This window comes from Crocodylus siamensis, chromosome 11 (assembly GCF_052110815.1).
Source record: "Crocodylus siamensis isolate JL-2025a chromosome 11, ASM5211081v1, whole genome shotgun sequence".
In the NCBI taxonomy this organism is placed as follows: domain Eukaryota; kingdom Metazoa; phylum Chordata; order Crocodylia; family Crocodylidae; genus Crocodylus; species Crocodylus siamensis.
Genome location: NC_143405.1, coordinates 12,525,432 through 12,545,484, shown reverse-complemented (window position 1 = coordinate 12,545,484; position 20,053 = coordinate 12,525,432).

Below are 20,053 nucleotides of genomic sequence, written 5' to 3'. Positions count from 1 at the left end.
ACATGGCTTGTTTAATTTTGTGGTCTGTCTCATTGCTGCTCCTGTGGTTTTAACCTAGTTCTCTGGTAGCAGGAATGGAAGACAAGGAACTTCCCAGAAGGGCATAGTAGCTTGCCTGGAGCTCCACACTCCTGCAGCCACAGAGATTGCAGTACCCATGCCAGCTTGTTAGAGCTACAGTGGATCTCTGGACCACACTGCAGTCTGCAAAGCCAACACATCTCAAGTTATTTTTAAAAATAGCATTTAGGGACAGATCTTGAAAGGTATTTAGAAGTCTAAGTCCTGTTAGGAGTTATAGCCAGTATGCGTTAAGTACCTACATCCCTTTAAAAATCAGTCATTTATGTTCCCAAGTCAATTATCCAGTTCCCAAAAGTTTAACCATAGCCTTTCTGAGTGGAATCTTGGGCTCAAAAGACTTTGCCACCAACTTCAGTAGGGACTTGGATTTCACTTTGCCACCTTTCCAGTAGGGTAGGATGATACTCTAGTTCCCAAAGCTTTTGTGAGGCTTAATAGTTGCTAATGATATCACAGTCCTTCCTTGATAGGTGTTATATGGAGAAGTTCAAATGATGCTGCTTCATAGTCCTTCCATTGATTTGATAGAGCATTGTATCAGGCCCTAACTGCAAAGAATCATTATATATGGCCATCATTATGGGTTCTCAGTAAGGGAGGTATTCCAGCTAAAGGCTACTAGATTGCACTGTGTGGCTAGTACTAGAGACCACAGACTAAAACCTTGCTTAGGTTTCTTCTGTGGTCAGTTATCTAACAGTGGAATTTACTGAGAGAGTCAAGAAACCTCAAAAACATTTGGCCTTCAGAAATATTTTTGCTTGCCTTAATTGATATTAAATTATTTCAAATGAAGCAAGGAGGTTATTGTTTGTTCCTGCAAATGTCAAGCCGGATACTGTCCTGTTGTGTCTGAACACTGAAAACTGAGGGCAGCATTAGAAGGTCAGTTGCAACAAAAATATGTAAATCCATCTATAGCTTAAATGAAAGTAGAGTGAAAATCCTGGGTGACTTCCATTTTCCACAGTATGCAAAATACACCTCCATTTAGGCAGATGGGTCATCAGTTGTCTGGTCTGTTGTAGTCATACTGAGACATATATGACATACACACACACATGCACACACGTATATATATGTGTGTATATATATATAAACATACACACATCTACAATGAGACATATACATCTCCATCCATGTTATACTATCTTTCTCTTTTTCATATTATCAACTACTCCCATCTCCAAAAACAATAATCAGTGGGTATTCTCATTTGTTTGATAAGGCCAAACAATTTCAGTGCCCAGAAAGTAATTATAAAATTTGGCAGTTCTGATTAATAAATCTTTCATGAAGTATGTTCTGTTCTTGTCCATAAACACCATCTTCCAGAGATTCATCAAGACAACAGGAAGATGTGGAGAAGGCAGCAAAGAAAGTTGAAGTGAAAAACTTGCTTTTTGATTTTAGTCTGTTACTCTGTGAGACACATTTCACATGCAGATATATTCTTCATAGAGCTGAGCTCATACTGAGAGTTTCATCTTAATGGCAATTTGCTTAATTTTGCTTTTTCAGGATTTCCATTAGAATACATGTTCCAAACTATTCTTAGAAGTTAAATTGTGACCTCGGTGTTGCTGGAGTAGAATAATCATGCAGCTCAAAGGCAGTCTTGGGTCACAGCTGAATTAGGACACAAAATTGGCAAAAAAAATAAATAAAAGGTTGGTCATTTCGTGCAATACAGAAAAATTGTCTGGGTACAGACTTCAGACATGGCGCTAAAGGCAGTCTGGAAGTGTTTTCTAGTCCAGTGGTTCTCAACATTTTTTGAACCAGGACCCATTTATAAACATTGATGGCCAGTCCTGACCCAGTGCCCATCACTCCCGACCCAATGCCGTCACTCCCAGGCCCCCCATAAGTGGAGCCAGAGGTATGTGTGTGGAGCATGGTGGGGTCCCAAGCAGCCCTTTGCAGACTGGAACTGCCAGCCTGCAAAGGAAAAGCCAGTTTCCCACATTTTCTCCTTTGCCTTTCATTTGAATTCATCCCATTGCCCAACTTTCACAACCCTTTCACATATATTTGTGACCTACTTTTGAGTCATGACCGACAGGTTGAGAAATGCTGTTCTCGTCTATCCTGCAGGGGTCAAATCTTCATGTTAAAAAGGCACTGAATTATGTGTCTACTGTGTTCAGTCTTTGGCATCTGCTGAGATGGACAACAGGGCAGTTGAGCTGTGATGATGGACTTTGTGATATGCACAGGTATCTTGACTGAAACTATCGGTTTACGTCACACAGGTTGCCAAGCACTCACAATGATTTTGGGTACTTCCAACCTGGTTCAGATTGGGAATAGTGGTACCGTTTTACTGTAGGACAGTGATTGTCAACAAGGGCGCTGCAGTACACCCAAGAGTACCTCAAGATCCTTTCAAGGGTGTCACAGAGTGCTACACAATGTTAGCAAATATGATTCACAGGATAAATCCAGAGATTTCAAATAGGAACCCAAAGTGCTAAAACAATCTGAACTGCTGGGGTCTTTCTGAGGTCCTGGCAACGAAAAAAAATGTTCTATTATTTTTCCGTAGTGAAAAAAAAAACAGGTGAAAACTAAGAGTTGGCATTTTCTGAGGAGGCCTCAAGTCTATCTAGAAGTGTAGGGGTGCCTCAAGTCTAAAAACGTTCAGCACCACTACTGGAGGACAATACCAGCATCTTAAGGGATCTGCATCATGCAGTCTACCTCTCTCTTCCTGTTCCCAAAGTCTGTTTCCATTCCCAGCTCATTGGATCACAGCTCCCTGGATCCTACATGTTGGAGGTTCTCAGACACAAGACAGCTAAGAGCCTGGAATGACATTTTCTGTTGACCTTCTCCTATTGAATAGTGTTGCAGGGCGGTTTCATGACAACCTTCCTTGGAGCAAGTCAGGTGCTTCAAAGCACGTGGCTCCCCAGTGGAATGCCTTCCCAACAGGGAGCATGGCATGCCGCAGCAATTTCTTTTCTTGGTACTGCATCACATGCCAGTGGCGTCTGCATTTGCTAGAGCTAATTGATTCCCCTTTAGAGCCCTAATTAAAAATGCACTGAATTAAACTTGAATGCATTGGAAACAATTAGCTTCTTCTTTTGTCTCCTCATTTGAGTCTGCATTGCAAGGCCGGCAGGTGTCACGTTCAACAAATCTCCATTAACTGATTGCTGAGGAAGGAAATGAAGTTTGAAGAACTCTTCTGCTGCTCCCAACACTTTGGCTCTGACCTTCTCCCACTCTCAAATCATCTCCATAAAGATGCTCACTCTGCAGATTGGTTCCATCTTATGCTAAGGGACACATTATGCGGCGGTGGAAGGCAGGTGCGTAGGTGAGGAGGCATGGCTGTCTCAAAGACACAATGCCAATCTCTTCTGAGCAACAGGTGGTCAAGAACAAAAGGAACCCAATTCCTCCCTAGGTTTGGATGTGTTTAAATCTACTCTTGCCACCCCAAAGCATAGGACCCTAGCATAGGACAATCCCTACCTAGCACAGGCATGTGCCATAGCACTGTCTACACCATCCCTCTTCCTGTCCACAGATGGAGAGGGAAAGCTTTGTGTCTCTTACACTGCTGAATTTCATACTGGATATCAGGGTGGCTCTGGGGGTCAGGGGGATGTAAAAATGATTTCCAGACAGCTTTGCTTCCTTTCCCTTGAGTTGCACAGGATTCATTATCAGAGTTGTCCAAGTTATTTGCTACAAATAATACACGGCACAAATTTAATACATCCTGATTTTCTTTAAACAGATCACACATTCACTGAACAGCCAGGTGAATAATTTTCTGACTATGGGCTGTTGGAGAGAAGCATAAGTAAACATTTCTCAATTCATGTTGTGTCACAGTTCATCAGCTGCATCCGATGGCTTTCTTTCTTCTCCCTGGCTAGATAACATCAAACATTTTAAACAAGAAAATGGTCATCGATACTCCTGCCGATACCAATGTACAGGTGAACACATCTTTGTGCTAAAATTCACGATCCTCATAAATGTGTTTATGAATATATGGCGGTCATCTCACTATGGGAGAATCATAAACCATGGGTGCAGACAGAAGAGTAGTTCCCTGCTATAACTCATAATTCTTTGTAGGAAATGTTCTGAGTTACAAAGATCACCTGAACCAAACAGAAGTTCACTGTTGGGTGCAGGGGGGTTGAGGGGTTGGGGAATGGCAAAAAATGGGAGCCTGCAGCCTGTTCACCCTACCAATAGTCTTTCCTCTCTCCCATCTTGGGTGCTGTTTCCATAATGGGAGGGAGAAAGGGAGCAGAGGGAGCTTGTTCTAGGGGTTCCCCAGCTGGCACAGTGGGGTGGGGTAGGGTGGGGGGGATTAGAGCCCCTCAACTCCAGGGGCTCTAATCTACCTACCATACATTCGAGCACCAGCTAAAAAAAACCCAGGTCAAATGTCCTGTGCTCCCTTCCCCCCCTCCCATTTTGAAAACAGCATCAGGTTTGGGAGGCAGCACAGACACAAATTACTGAAGACACTATATTTTGAAACATTTTCATCTGAACCCTCATGCAATGGGGGTTCAGATTTTCACTGGATTGGACTCTTTTAAAGCACTTTGCAGCTGTGCACTTGTGTTCGATCATGGCTGTAGAGCACTTTCAGGGGCCAGATCAGATGAAAATGATCACTTCTGTCTGTACCTCATATGATCTTACTAACACACTTTTATCTCTACTTTTGAACTCTACATTGCCATAGCTATGACTTTTATCTATGACAATATTGACCAGCTCCAGGTTGTACAAGGTGTAATTTGAGTGTATGATCTGTTGGATGTTAAAAGCTGCTGGGGGGAATAGAAGCAGGAGTTTTTGCTATATGTCATTAGGCAAAGATGTTGAAATAATGTGTCAATATTTCCTCACAAGGTCATAACTAAACCTTAAGTAGCACCCTGGGAACAGTTTTCAAACAAAACCTCTAAATTATAATGAAAGGTATTAGATTTCACAATACATTTCAAACCCCAAATTCAGAAAGAGTTCATTTTGGCAGAGCTTCACAGTCTCATGTGGCACAAACTTGTCTAGCTTATGCCAGCTAGTTTTGCAGTTTCACATTGTTCTGATATAAGTGAATCTCATTTTTCTTCTCCCTCTGTGTGTTCAAACTGGGTTGAGTCTAAAAGATGCCAGCTGAAAGAAAATCTCACTGAAAACCACAAATATGGTGACACTTCCGCTAGTGCAAGGCACACTCACTCTGTAGAGCTGATTGTAAAATGTGGATGACAAAAATATTGGAAAAAAAATCAACATTTTGAAACATCCATATGTTGTTATCTATTATGCAATGACATGACCTTTACCTTCATAGTATGAGTTCTCACAGCCCTCAGTACTGAAAAAGTACTGTTGAAATCCCCATCATGCAAAGGGAGTAAGTCTGAAAGGGGTTAAATTTGACAGACCATGTACTCAAACGTGGGCTTTTCAAGTCCTAAAACTAGGACGCTAACCTCTGAGACGATCTTCTGCCTCCTCTACCCCCTCTCTCTTCCCCATTTCCCTTGTGCCCCAGACTTCATTCTCAAAATAATCTAAAGGAAATGTTTTTGTCTGACCTGAACTGAAATGATTCTTGGTTTTTGGTTCAGTGACATTTTTGAGATTTTGACTGTTGGTGTCTATGCAGAGGAGGAAAAAACCCTGCAAGATCTCAAATCAAGAAAGGGAAGCCTGCTTCCTGCCCAGCTCTTGTTACTCTGAGCCCGGGTGTGGTTTCAGCATAAGCCCCACATGTAGCCTTGATGAGTAGCAAAAAGAATATTTCTTGCAGGAGTTCAAAGACTGGAGCCAATACTGTCTAATGTCTGTTCCTCTACTAAAGGGCAGGGGGATCAGCAGGCAACTGGCAACTTCTTAACTAACACCCTCTTGACTCAAGTATAACAGTTAAAAAGGGAGCATTCTTCTTGTTCTCCTTTTGTGGCTCCATAGCCCAAGCAATAATAAAGAGCAGAAATGAGCTCGGTGCTCTAGCATTCTGTCTCCCCATTTGCAAGAATGCAATATTAGTATGTATAAGAAGTATAAATACTGCAGCATTCTCCTTACTTCCTCTAACTCCATTAGAGCCGATACCTACTGGGTCAGCATTTGCACACCAGATGTCCTGCAGGGAGCTAAATCACTGGGTTCTTCCCTAAATCTATCCTGTGCAGTTGCATTTTGTTAAAGGTATTTCAGGTGGAGAGTGAGTTACCACTGGAAATGTGCACAGCAGGAGGGCAGCTTCATCTCCCAGCTAGCCAGCATCTTACAATCTGCCCATGTCGGTTTGCTGTGGAATTAGTGCACTGAGGATCAGAGAGGTAAAGAGAAAAATGTGCCTGCATCTGCAGGCTGCACTATGACTCAGACTGTGCAAAGGAGGAAAGGTGAAGAAGAAAGACCTTTCCACCTTGCATGATGTAAAATGACTTTGAGTAGGATGGAGTAATTGGGTTTCATGTCTGTTTATGTTTCACCCCTCCCTGGCCTGATGAGTTGATTGGTTAAAAAACCATACCCCGGACCTCCTCTGCAGGACAGCACCGTTGAAACTGGCTGCGGTGTGGACAGAACTGGCATTACAGTCATGGCAGACCAGGCAGGACCTAAAGCGTGGGACTTCCCTCCTCCCACCAACGTGTTGAATAAATTGCACTAATTTAGAATAATGAGGTTCTGGGCAATTGTCTTGACTACTTGGTTACTTGCCCCTACAACCGGTTCTTGGTTATAGGTGAGCTATAGGAAGTAGTTCCTCTGGCCACTAAGTTGGTTGTGAGATGGAGTAGAAGGAAACAAGACTCCTTTCATTCTTTTTTTCCTGTCCCCAACTTCCGTCCCCCCATGCCCACCTTCACAAAGGACATAAGTGACTAAGGGGTGGTCTATGCTGCATGTAGCTGAGCAGTGTAGAGATACCCAAGCTAGCCTTTTACTAGCCAACTTGGGCTCCAGGACCAGTCTGTGCTGAACTCTACATTGCCATAGCTAATTTACCCACCTCCTTCAATAAGTTTAGTAGCCTGCACGGAGCTGGCTATTGTGCAGCTGTTTCACATACCTGCTAGTTCAAGGCTAGCTTAGTTATTGCTACACTACACAGCTGACTGCATTGTAGATGTACTCTTGACATCTCTGCATTGTTTCAGGTACCTGGATCTAAGATTTGAGTAGTGCACATGGGAATTTAACGTTAGGTTTCTTATTCTGCTATGCAAACCCACGGTGGAAGTTTGCTGTAGAGTGCAATCTGATGCCGCAGGGGTAGGTTACTGTCAGTCAGGAATGCTACGTGTAACTTCTACCTTTCCCAATTATTTTTGGTCCCACCTAATGATGGAACAGCAGTCTCCTGTCCCCACTGAAGAAATGAATAGTTTCCTCTCTTACGTCTTCGCAAGGGAACAGGTGCAAGCAGGAAAGCCAACAGTAGAAGCATTAGGGAGACATCACTTACAGGAAATTTGCTGGTGATTGCATCAGTTGGAAGAGATAAGAGGTGGGAAGGGGGGGCACAACAAAGTATTAGATGCATTTATTGAAAGGTAGAAAGATAACAGAAAGCAAGATGTAGAGATGCAGCTTTGACATTGAACAGACTCTGGCTAGAGCAGACAGCAGAGGGGACAAACAAGCCTTTGTTAAGAGTCCCTTTGCCTCTTTGTAGGAGCAGTCACTAAGAACATCAGACAGTGGCAGCCAAACTTGGCTGGATGAGAGGGAGAGAGAGAGAGAGAGAGAAAACAAACGTTGCTCCCTTTCCCTTTAGAAGCAGGAGGAAACCACAAAGCAACCATATGGGGCTACAGCAGAGATTGCCAACACCCTTTGTTTTCGAAGCTCCTGCTTTGTTGGGAGATCAAAGGCTGCATTAGCCCCATCCACTGGTATCATCTGTACAGCATATCTTAGAGCTGTTGGTTTTGTCCCTTTGGCTTCACAGCCCTGAGGGCTTGCTTTTTGGACTGGGCTTCTGTTTAAGGATTTTTTTCTCTCTCTCTGTAAAATGTTACCAAGCCTCACTTGATCTTTTAGTCTCAACTCTAACTGTGAGGTCTATGGGTCTCAGGAGAACTAATCATTTCTATCCTGCTTCTGCCTAGCATTTGGGGAAAGGTGTCCTTCCATTGCTGACGAAAGAGGAGAAAGTCGTCTCCTCCCAACACCCTTGTTTCCTGGGCACTGTTGTTGTGGGCACCAGAGGCATTGTGTGATTATTTACAGAAGCCGCACTGAAATGAAGATGATATTATGATCAATTTATCACAAAGCGCTTGCAATTTCCACTTGAAGCAGGCATCAAGTCAACTGACAAACAACAGAGCAGCAATGTCCTTCTACATCCCAGCTACAGCATACAAGTGAAATGAAAGAAAAACTCCAGGACCAGAGTTTTCTTCTTCAAACATAGGTAATACATCTGCAGGGAATGCAGAACAAGCTGAAATTCAAATTAAAGATAGGTAAAACAACCAACCTTTTATCTAGATGGTAGAATCTGTTTTTTTATAGGCCCAGCTCATAGCTTTTGAGCTTCACAGACATTTATAGATGTATCCATCCAACCTGTGTGAAGTCCTAAAAAAAAAAAAAAGAAAACTTTGAGGAAGCAAGGTCTGCAAGACACTCCCTGATCTTCCACAGGCCTCCAGGTCTGGAAGTCATTTACACTATTTTCAGTTTGTGTAGCCACCTTAATGTAGTGCTGCCAATGTGCTAATAAACGCTGAGAGGCAGAAGTCACAGCATTGCATGAACCTGATCTTACTTCACTTTAGCTACAGTCCCATGGTGCTCTGCCTCTCACAGCAGCTTGTGAGCATTGGCGTACGTGTGCGTTGTTACACTGGGCTGGTTGGCTTTGCTGAGGGGCAAAGCTACATCGGAAAGGTGTGCACAGTATTATGCAAACCACCTCTCAAGCAAGGTGCAGCTCACTTGGATCCAGCCAGCATTGTGCTAGGGTCTCTCAGCAGATGCAGCAAGGATGCTGTCTGATGCGACAGGAATGTTTGGCGGTGGGATCAGCTGAGCCAGTACCAGCTTTTCAAGTTTTGGATAAAACTCCCATTTCAGTCACTCCTCCGGGACACCCAGGACAGTTCCAGAAAAGCTGCGAGGAAAAGAAATACATTCCTCATTTTGCAGATTACATTAGTATAGGCTGAGAGGAAATAATGGATATTTTCAAAGGCAAAAATGCCCTTTTACTCCCATAGACAGTCCTGAGCTTTGCCTTTCATTTGAATTCATCCTATTGCCCAACTTTCTTTTAGTTTCTGAGAATCAAAATGTTTTTAATTTCAAAGCCCGCATTTTCACATGGAAAAAAAAAAAAATCTTTCCAACTAATTCATTAACTCAAAATAATGTACATTATTATTCAAATTAAAATCCATTAAACAGCAAATCATTTTAAACATTATTATTTATTTTATCTTATTATTACTGAGATTTAAATAGACATGATCATTTGACAAAGTTATAATGAACACACACAAAAACCAAAAGCTGAAATGCAATGGAAAGAACCCAGTGAAAAGGCAGTATTGAATGTGTGATAGGGAGGGTGTCAGAGCAAAGGTGACCCACCTGGAATTTTAAACAAAATGACATGCTAAAGGCCCCATCATGCAATTAAAATACACCCAGCTTTGATATGCTTCTTTACATCAATGGATCTCAAAAGGGCTTTGCAAAGAAGCCTGATACCAGAGTTGGAACTGAGACACGGAGGGTGCATCTACACATCACCGTATGGCGACATTGCTACGGCACAGTAACCACCCCTACTGTGCCATGTGCACAGCGCACATTTAGATTTCACCACTATGTCACTGTAGTGGTGTGCAACAACGGGGGAGTGTGCCACCGTGGTAATGTAGCTGCTGATCACATGTAGACCCACGTGACTACTATGTTGCTGTAGCACGCCGTATGGTGACATAGAGTGTTGCTACGTCACCGTAGAGTGACATATAGATGTGCCCAGAGAGGAAGGGATTTGCCAGAAGCCACTAATGCCCAACCTGAGAACAGAGAACGCATTTTTGAACCAGCAACTTAGCATTGACTTGTGAGCTCTGTGGCGGGCCTGGGTTCCCACTGAAGTTGGTACACAGCTCGTTACAGGATTGGGACCCAGTAGCACAAATAATAATCTATATGCTGACTGACCCATACTCTTAAAGTGTGCTCAACTGAGCTCACTTCAGGCATTGCGAGAGTATCAACTTAGCAACCTCATCTGCGGTGCTAAATTTAAACGGTAAATGTCTCTTTCTGGCTACTCCACCCATCCATATTTTACCTTGGACATCTATCTCTGTTGCTTAAAAATAAAATAGATTTAAAAAAACCCCTAGAACATAATCACATTCCCTACTTTAAAGGAAACCTGATAGCTGAGGGGCTCAGGAAAGCCTGGTTTCAACACCCACAGGGACCAGTAAGTCTTTCGAGAACACAAGGTCATGGTGCTATAGTCAGGATATTTGAAAGGGGAAGAGAAGGTTCATGGGACTAGGTTTCCATTTCACAGAGTGGGTTACAAAGGGTATGTTGAGGATATTGCGTGTGAAAAAGCTGTGTAAGGGCAGATTTAGGGCATGAGCACTGGAGCAAGGACATGAGGCCGAGAGATCAATACAGCTGTACTCAGGGGCTGTCTTTACATGTGCTCCAGGGTGGGGCACTTTAACTAGAGCTGCTCTAATTAAGCACCCATAGTGTCTCATGTATTCAGCATCCCGCACTTCAAAATGGTGGTGGGGGTGCTTTAACGAAAGTTTGTTCAATGAGCTTTAGTTAAAGTGCCCCTGCCGCCGTTTTGAAGCATGGGGATGCTGAGTACATGTGACGCCGAGGATGCTAGAGTGTGCTAGCAGAGGCAGTTAATCTATTAGAAGATGTTGGAGCTGGTGTTGGGCACGTGTATGGGAGGGCTGGTTTCCAGGATTCTGCCCTCCCGTCCGCTGTACGTGCAGCAGTCACTCCGTCAGCTCAGGTTCCAGCCTTGCCAGCTATTCAGTAGCTTAATCTTTTTCCAATCTTGACTGTTGCCTACTAATGTGTTTCAGGCACAGAAATTTCATTAAAGCTACGCTGATGTCTACAGGCTTTTGCCACGGACTTCATCTATTAAGTGGGTTTTATTTCAACCAGTACACAAATTACCCTGTTCTCTTAGGAGAGCGGGAGGTGGCAGGGGAGGGGGGGGGGAGTGAAGAAAAAAAACCCTTTCCCATCCTTTCAGGGTGCTTGTCAAACAGCTTTCACCATACTAATGAAAACAGATGCACCGAAACGAAATTAAACAACAAAAGCCACATTTCACTAAAGCCATGACTATACTTCAAACTGGCAGAGGCAGATATAAAAGCCAGAGATACCGACTGGCAGAAGTCACTGAGTGTGCCCCCAGCTGCACCACCGAGACCGACAATCAGCCTTCGCTTTCTGGCTTTGCTCTGGGCGCTGACCTTAATGCTTTATTTAATTGGATGGGTTTGGGAACTAATTCCCTCATTTAGTTTCATGGAAGGTTTTAATGTGTGGATTATTCAGCCATTAGCTCAGGCTGGCACTTTGGAGCAGGATTACAACAAGTGACTTGCCTGATTCTCCCGAGTGGTAGAATTTGGACTGGGATCCAAAATTCCCCATAATTCTGTGATTTGGATCCTGGCGTTGGTTTAGACCCTCTCTGCTTGGTACTAAAAAAATTCTGTAATAGCCATCAGCAGCCTGAGTCAACTTGAAAGGGAAGCGCAGTGAAGACTTTTGGCACCCTGAGCTATTGCAAGGGAAAGGTGCTGTAGCTTGACTAAAGTCAAATAACCCAAACTTTAAGAGACACATTCAAATTAGACCCCTCGTGGGAGGAGCCTAAACATATTTTGAGTCTTGGCGATGCTGTAGCTGTAATTTCCTTCTGGACTTCCTGGTTGCAGGTAGGAGACGCCAAAAACAAGTATGAACACCAAGCATGATGCTGTGAAAATGAGAGACAAAGTGCTCACCTAACTTGGTCATTTCCATTTAGACCCAATCTGCCATAAAAGGCTAATTCTGATCTGTATGCAGCCATGAGGTCCTGGAAATTCCCTCCTCTTGTGAGATCTCTAACCTCAATTCTCCAGCAAAATGCTTTAGAAAAGCATTTTGAAGTTTCTTTAAGAACTACTGGCTGAGTCTGCATGAGATGCTGACTGTGGATTTCTTATTGTGCAGTCATTTAGTACTCAAATACACAAGTACTAAATGACTTCTTGGTGATGCGGACTGCTCAGTAGCTAGTTACTACTGTGCACTAGTGTCTTGTGTAGATGCAGCCAAAATGATGCAAATCCCACTTCCAAATGAAGAAGCATTGTCCATATTAGAATACTACATACTGTGTTTAGCACTGATTTGTATCCAGTCATTTCACAGAAGATAATGACTATAGGGATCATGGAGACCAAAGTAAAGAACTTGTCTCACTTAAATGTTAGCCACTGTAGGGCAGGGTTGAAGACATAAGCATACTATACCACCCACTACTATTCCTGTTTTGCAAGCAGATGGCTCCATTTATTGTAATAGAATGTTAATGAGTAATGCCCTATGGGATCATGGACCTTAAGGAAAGAGTGTGGATGAAGAGGAGTTGTTCCTCAACCACACGATCCTCAGTGCATAGAAATTGTCCGTACCTGTATGCAAAAAAGGTGGCACAGGGGCTGGGAGGCCATCTTGGTTGAATAAGGAAGTTGCAGATCTTCTGAAAAAGAAAAGGGAGGTTTACCAATAATGGAAGTTAGGAACTTCCAAGGAGAACTACATAGGATTGGCTCATACCTGTAGGGGGAAGATTAGAAAAGCAAAGGCAGTGACTGAATTCAGGTTAGCAACCGAAATCAAAGACAGTAAGAAGTTGTTCTATAGGTACATAGGTAACAGGAGGAAAACCACTGAAAACATGGGACCACTGCTCAGTGCATCTGGACATCTGATCACTGACACCAGGGAGAAAACTGACCTCCTGAATGAGTGCTTTGCATCTGTATTCCACCAGTCTAAGAGTGATAGGCTGCCGAATGCAAATATGGCACAGAATAGTCACAGTAGGGATGATCACCTACCAACAGTCAATGTTGAGGTGATGAAAGAACAGCTAGAGCGGCTGGATATCTATGTCAGCAGAACTGGATGAGCTCCATCTGAGAGTGCTGAATGGACTAGCCAAAATCATTGCAGGACTGCTAGTGAGCCTCTTTGAGAATTTGTGGCACTCAGGAGAGGTCTCAGAAGACTGGAAGAGGGCCAGTGTTGTGCTTATCTTTAAGAAGGGATGAAGAGAGGACTCAGGGAACTATGGGCCATCAGCCTGACCTCAATCCCAGGAAAAATCCTCAAAAAAATTCTCAAGGAGTCCATATGCAATCAGCTAGTAGAAAGCAAAATTCTGAACAACAGCCAGCCTGGTTTTGTCATGGGTAGGTCATGTCGGACTAACCTCATCTCCTTCTATGACCAGGTTACTCATCACCTGCGTAAGAGAAATGAGGTCAATGTCATTTACTTGGACTTTAGGAAGGCCTCTGACCTGGTGTCCCATAAGGCTCTCAGGATAAAACTAGGGGACTATGGGCTCAACAATTCAATGATCAGATGGGCAGGAAACTGGCTGCAGGGTTGAACCCAGAGAGTTCTAATAGATGGAACTGTGTTGACCTGGTGGAAGGCAGCTAGTGGGATCCCTCAGGGTTTGGTACTTGGACCAGTGCTTTTCAATATCTTCATCAATGATCTGGATGTGGGGGTGAAAGGCACACTGGCAAACCTCACCAATGACACTAAGCTGTGGGAAGTGCAGCCATGCTTCAGGGTAGGCTGACAACTGAGATGGATCTAGACAGATTAGTTAGGTGGGTGGACCAGAACCAGATGCTGTTCAACACTGAGAAGTATAAAATGCCCCATCTGGGGTGGAAAAATCCACAACAAACTTATAGGCTTGGTGGTACTATGCTAGTACCACATCTGAAAGGGACCTAGGAGTCATAATTGACCATAAAATGGATATGAGCCACCAGTGTGATGCTACAGGTAACAGAGCAATCAATACACTGGTATGAGCAAACTCATACACTATAGTTTTCATAGATGTCTAGGGTCAGAAGGGACGTATTTGATCATCAAGTCTGCCCCCCTGCTCTGGGCAGGAAAGAGCGCTGGGGTCAAGTAACAGGAACCCCAGCCAGGTCTATCCAGGTGCTTATCGAATCTCCTTTTGAACACCTCCAAGGTAGGGGAAAGCACCACCTCCCTTGGAAGCCCATTCCATATTTTGGCATCCCTCACCGTAAAGAATTTCTTCCAGAGGTCCAATCTAAATCTATTCTCCTTCAGTTTATGGCCATTGTTTCTAGTAACCCTGAGGGGCACCCTGGTAAACACTGTATCCCCTATTCCCTGCTGACCCCCACCCCACCAGTGAGTTTGTAGACAGCCCCAAGATCACCTCTCAGCCTTCTCTTGCAGAGGCTGAAGAGATTCAGGTCCCTCAATCTGTCTTCATAGGATCTTACCTACAGGCCCTCAACCATATGAGTGCCCACCTCTGAACCCTCTCAAGGTTATCCACATCCCTCTTGAAGTGTGGCACCCAAAACTGGACACAGTACTTCAGTTGTGGCCTCCCTGATGCCGCATAGAGGGGAAGTATCACTTCCCTAGACCTGCCTGTAATGCACCTACTAATGCAAGACAGAGTGTGGTTAGCCTTACTTATTATGTTGCTGTACTGACAACTCATGTTCGTTTTTGCATTGACTATGACTCCGAGATCCCTTTCCACTGCTGTGCTACTTAGAATGGTACTTCCCAGTCTATAGGTGTATTGGTGATTCTTTCTCCCCAGGTGCAGCACTTTGCACTTATCTTTGTTAAATTGCATCCTATTCTGATCTGCCCACTTCTCAAATCTATCCAAATCTGCCTGAATTCACTCCCTACCCTCTAGTGTGTTTACTATACCTCATAGTTTGGTGTCATCTGTGAATTTGGAAAAAGTGCTTTCAACACCCTCATCCAAATCACTGATGAAGATATTGAACAGTACTGGTCCAAGGACAGAGCCTTGGTGACACCATTACCCACATCTCTTCAGGTAGAAACTGAGCCATCCAGCACCACTCTCTGGGTGCGTCTCATAAGCATCAACCAATGCATCTCAAGCAAAACTAAGGAAGTTATTCTCCTGCTGTACTCCACATTGGCGAGGCTGCAGCTGTAGTACTGCATCCAGTTCTGGGTGCCACACTTCAAGCTTGAGAGAGTCCAGAAAAGAGCCACTTCTCAAATCTATCCAAATCTGCCTGAATTCACTCCCTACCCTCTAGTGTGTTTACTATACCTCATAGTTTGGTGTCATCTGTGAATTTGGAAAAAGTGCTTTCAACACCCTCATCCAAATCACTGATGAAGATATTGAACAGTACTGGTCCAAGGACAGAGCCTTGGTGACACCATTACCCACATCTCTTCAGGTAGAAACTGAGCCATCCAGCACCACTCTCTGGGTGCGTCTCATAAGCATCAACCAATGCATCTCAAGCAAAACTAAGGAAGTTATTCTCCTGCTGTACTCCACATTGGCGAGGCTGCAGCTGTAGTACTGCATCCAGTTCTGGGTGCCACACTTCAAGCTTGAGAGAGTCCAGAAAAGAGCCATTCGTAAGATTAGAGGCCTAAAGACCAAGCCATATGAGGAACAGCTGACAGATATGGGACTGTTCAGCCTAGAAAAAGAAAAGACTTTGGGGGAATTGGGTGGCAATTTACAAATATATCAGGGGAGAGCATCAGGGGCTAGGCAAACAACTATTCACCAAGGCATCCCAGGGGAAAACCAGGAGCAAAAGTCATAAACTCCTAGAAGAAAGTTTCAGACTAGATATAAGGAAAAGCTTCTAGGTTTGTCTGACCAGACTGGAATAAACTCCCAGCCGGGGTGGTGCAGGCATCTACCCAGGAGATCTTCAAAAGGAGACTGGACACACACCTTGCTGGGGTTATTTGACCCCAGCCGTCTTTCCTGCCCAGAGCAGGAGGGCTGGACCCGATGATCTCATGAGGTCCCCTCCAGACTAAAACTTCTGTGAATCTGTGGTACTTGTTTTCAACTGTCATTTTTGTGGTGGAGAAGAAGGGGAATTTGCAGTGAAAGAAAACCTTATGCCAAAAGTATAGTTATCTTCAGCCCTTGTATTTGGAGCTGAAAATGTTAAAGGGGGATTTGCTGAGCTGAACTGATCCCACCTTGAACCACAAAAATGAACAAGCTTATCTCAAAGAAGGAGGAGAATTTGGAAGTGAGGATGCAGTAGTTTAAAAGCAATCATTTCAAATGGACAAAACCCAGCCTTTGTAGTTAATTTGATAGTTTCTACCCCGGAGCCCTCCTCTGAGACTTGTAAGGAAATACTTGTAAGGAAGTGATATGCAATAAACTGCAGTGGTATCACAATAATATTGCATGTGTATATAAGGGAGACGTGGGAGGGAATTTTAATGTTAAAAATATCCCTATAGAAATGTACATTTTTCTTTTGCTTCTAGTGACCCTAACTAAGCCTGGCTTCACTAGCCCGGCCAAACTCACTTAGACAAATTCAGTGGTCACAGCTTCTATATTGTGTAGTTGCATGGAGTGCAATATGAAGCACCTTTATCAAAAAAAAAAATAATAATAATCTCATGCTCTAAGTTTGAAATATGAACACTGTCCTTCATTGGTTTAATTTGCACCTGCCCCCAATTTGCTTAGGTAGGAGAATCACAAAGTCCCATTCACTCACAGCAAGCCTCTGGGTGGCTTTCAAAGGGTTGCTTTTTACAGTCGATCTAAATGGCAGGGGGCTGCTTTGGCCGGAGACACCCACCCCTTCCCTATGCTATTTTGATCACAGCCTAGTGGGAGGTGTTGGCAGGGCAATGTCAGCGAAGACTCTCTCTCCTCTTGCTCAGCTTGAGCCCTGTAGAGAAGCAGCAACGATGGTTCTCTACTTTCTGGAGCGCTTGAGGTGGACTTAGGCTGAAGGGTACAAGGAAGGGTTTCTTATGGTGGAGGAGCCATCATAACCACAATCAGTCCTGCAGAGAGTGGGGGGAAGACCTTTTTTCACAGGCAATCAATGAAATTCACTCCATAGAGCAAGAAGGCTCCCGTCTCCTTATTCTTGCCAACAGACCAGTGCATTTTAATGAGAAGGCTGAGCCAGTTCATTGCTGGATGTTTGCATTTTATTATCTCATCATGAGAGCTTGGTGTTCTGTGCCCAGCACGCAGGTCGAAGAACGCCTACTGCTAACTTACACAGCGAAATGAGTAAATACATTTAACTAACGTTCATGCTGCCACGTCAGTATGCAACCATCCTGCAGCGTTATAGGTCTAAGTTGCCTAAAGATGTGTTAATTGCTGCCAGTTGGAAATAGACTTAAGGCTAACAGTGATGTATGCTACAAAAGCTACAGGCCACCAACCCTCTGCTTCATGGTGATGCATTCATCTGATAGGTGTAAAAAATACAGGGAGTGTCAGTATTAGACTGCAAGTTTTAGGAAACCTGAACAAAATAGGGAACTTTCCAGAGGTGGGGTATGGGCAGCTCATTGCAGGGTGTCTGTACAGTAAGAGGATGCCCTGGGAAAGGGTGCAGACTACTATGTTGCAGGGAGACTGTGCTGGTGGGGTGCACCTTAGGAGCAGATGATATGTGACACGGTAGGAGGCAGTCATTCAAGTATAGTAGCTCTACAAAAGTGTGTGTAATCCCAGGCAGTCCTAGTATGAAGTGGCTGTCATTAGGCAATGCCTGCCACTGTGTACAGCACAGCTAGCTCCTCCAGGGCCTTGCTGCTCCATCACCCACAGAAGGCTGCCTCCCTGTGTTCAGTGCCATCACAATTTTGCTCTGTTTGATGTTTTTATGCCCGTGTCAGCCAGCTGTCTGCAGTCATGGGTCTTGCTAGTGTTGACTCGTTCAGCTGCCAAAACAGAGCACAGATTTTGCTTGAGATGTTTCCCCTTCACAGAACTCCCCATTCACGGGCTTTAAACTAGGAGGAGAGGGGGATGGAAAACAAAGAAAGCAAAGTGACACTTGCTGCTGATGGGAAGCTGTCAGACTCAGACTCTCCAGAGCACTGTCTAATGTGACCTACTTCAATCGTCTTAACAGAGGTATTTGTCTTGCAACAGTTCATTTTAGAGTGAAGGAGTTATAATCTTTGAGCAGCGGCAGGGTTAGGCGCCTGATCTCTGGTGGAGTCGCTCCCTGTTGAACTTTCTGCAACAGGCAGCAATAAATTAAGAGCCCAATCCTGCCTAGGAGGATGACCCCCCCACACACACACGCACCCCTTTGCTCCCTGGTAGTTGCTCAGTACCCTCTGCATTAGCTCCCTTGTGATTCAGAGTGAGACAGGGACAGCAGTTCCCTCTATGCTTGCTGAGTCCTGTCCACAGAGACCCTGTGTGGTGACAATGGGCAGCAGAGGGTGGAGTAGTCACTTTGCAAGCCAAGAGAGAAAAACAGGGTCTTATGAGGAACCTACCATTTGCTGTCTCATTTGTAGACACATCACGTATTTCTCCCATGTCAGACACCCACATGTAGATCTCATTAAGACCAGAGCAAAAGGATGCTTTAGGTTGCTGAACTGGCAGGGGAATGAGGTGTGTCCTGCCTTTGGAAGGACTGCTTGAATGAGCTTAGTAAATTCATACTCTCTCTCTCTCTCTCTCTCTCTCTGCCATCTCTACAATGGGAATAAAGATTCTTCCTTTATATTGCTCATCTATTTAGACTGTAAAATCTTTAGGGCAGGGACATCATTTACTAAGCCTGTGGAGACCACTCTGCACAACGGGGCTCTGATTATGGTTGGGATCTCTAGGTACGACCGTAATACAAACAAGTAATAACCTTGATACTTCCCCTTCTGTGTTTGGTCGTGCAGTGCAGATGTTGCCCCTAGGGCAGCCCCAGATACAGCAGTATCTTTCCCTCTGTAGTCTAAAAGTCATTTCATTAATGCCCCTGGCAGGGGATTTATCTTTGCCTTTTAGCGTCTTTGCATAATGGTTTGTTAAACACTTTTTTTTTTCCCCCTGAGCACTTTGATGTGCTTTATGAATATAGCTACATAAAGTAAATTGCAATACCATACTGATAAATTAGCAATGTATTAGAGCCTTGTATTAGCTTAGTCTAGTAATTTAGCCTGATGTGAGGATGCTTTAGTTTATTATAGTCATACACCAATAGATTGTAAATATCCCCCCAGTGCTGAAAATTGTGGGCAGTGCCCAGGCCATAAACCACCCGAGCGGTATGCCACAGTCATTTCCTATTTGTGTAACCTCAGGGCACTCTGGGTGAACCCTTTTAGGCTGTACCTTTTAAGGGGAAGGATGGGAAGTGAAATATTTACTTTTTGTTTTAACTTGCCAGTGGTGAAATGATATTGATGTGGTGTAGAAGGAACATTAAAACCAGAATTATGCCGGGGAATAAAAAAGCGGGGCATAAATTAGTAGCGCTTGCTTCCTCTGTGGTTTAAAAGAGTTAGCATTACACCAGCACCATATAACATGCTGTGGACGTATTTAGGGAGCTGTTGTGAAGTAAATCAAGAGCAGCATTTAAACCGACAGGAAGAAAGGCCACAGCAAGATGGATGGGTGTCCAGCATGGGGACTGTCCAAGGGGTGGTTGTAAACAAGTCAAGCGATGAGGCAGCGAGATTAGAGGAGGGAATCAGGGTTTGAAGAGCAAGCCTAGGCAGTGTGAGCAAAGATGAAAGCTCATAGGAAAAGCCAGGGTAGGAGCTGAAGCCAACACACATGATTCTTCAGTGCAGCTGGCTGCAGGATGACACTTTTGTCTTGCGACAA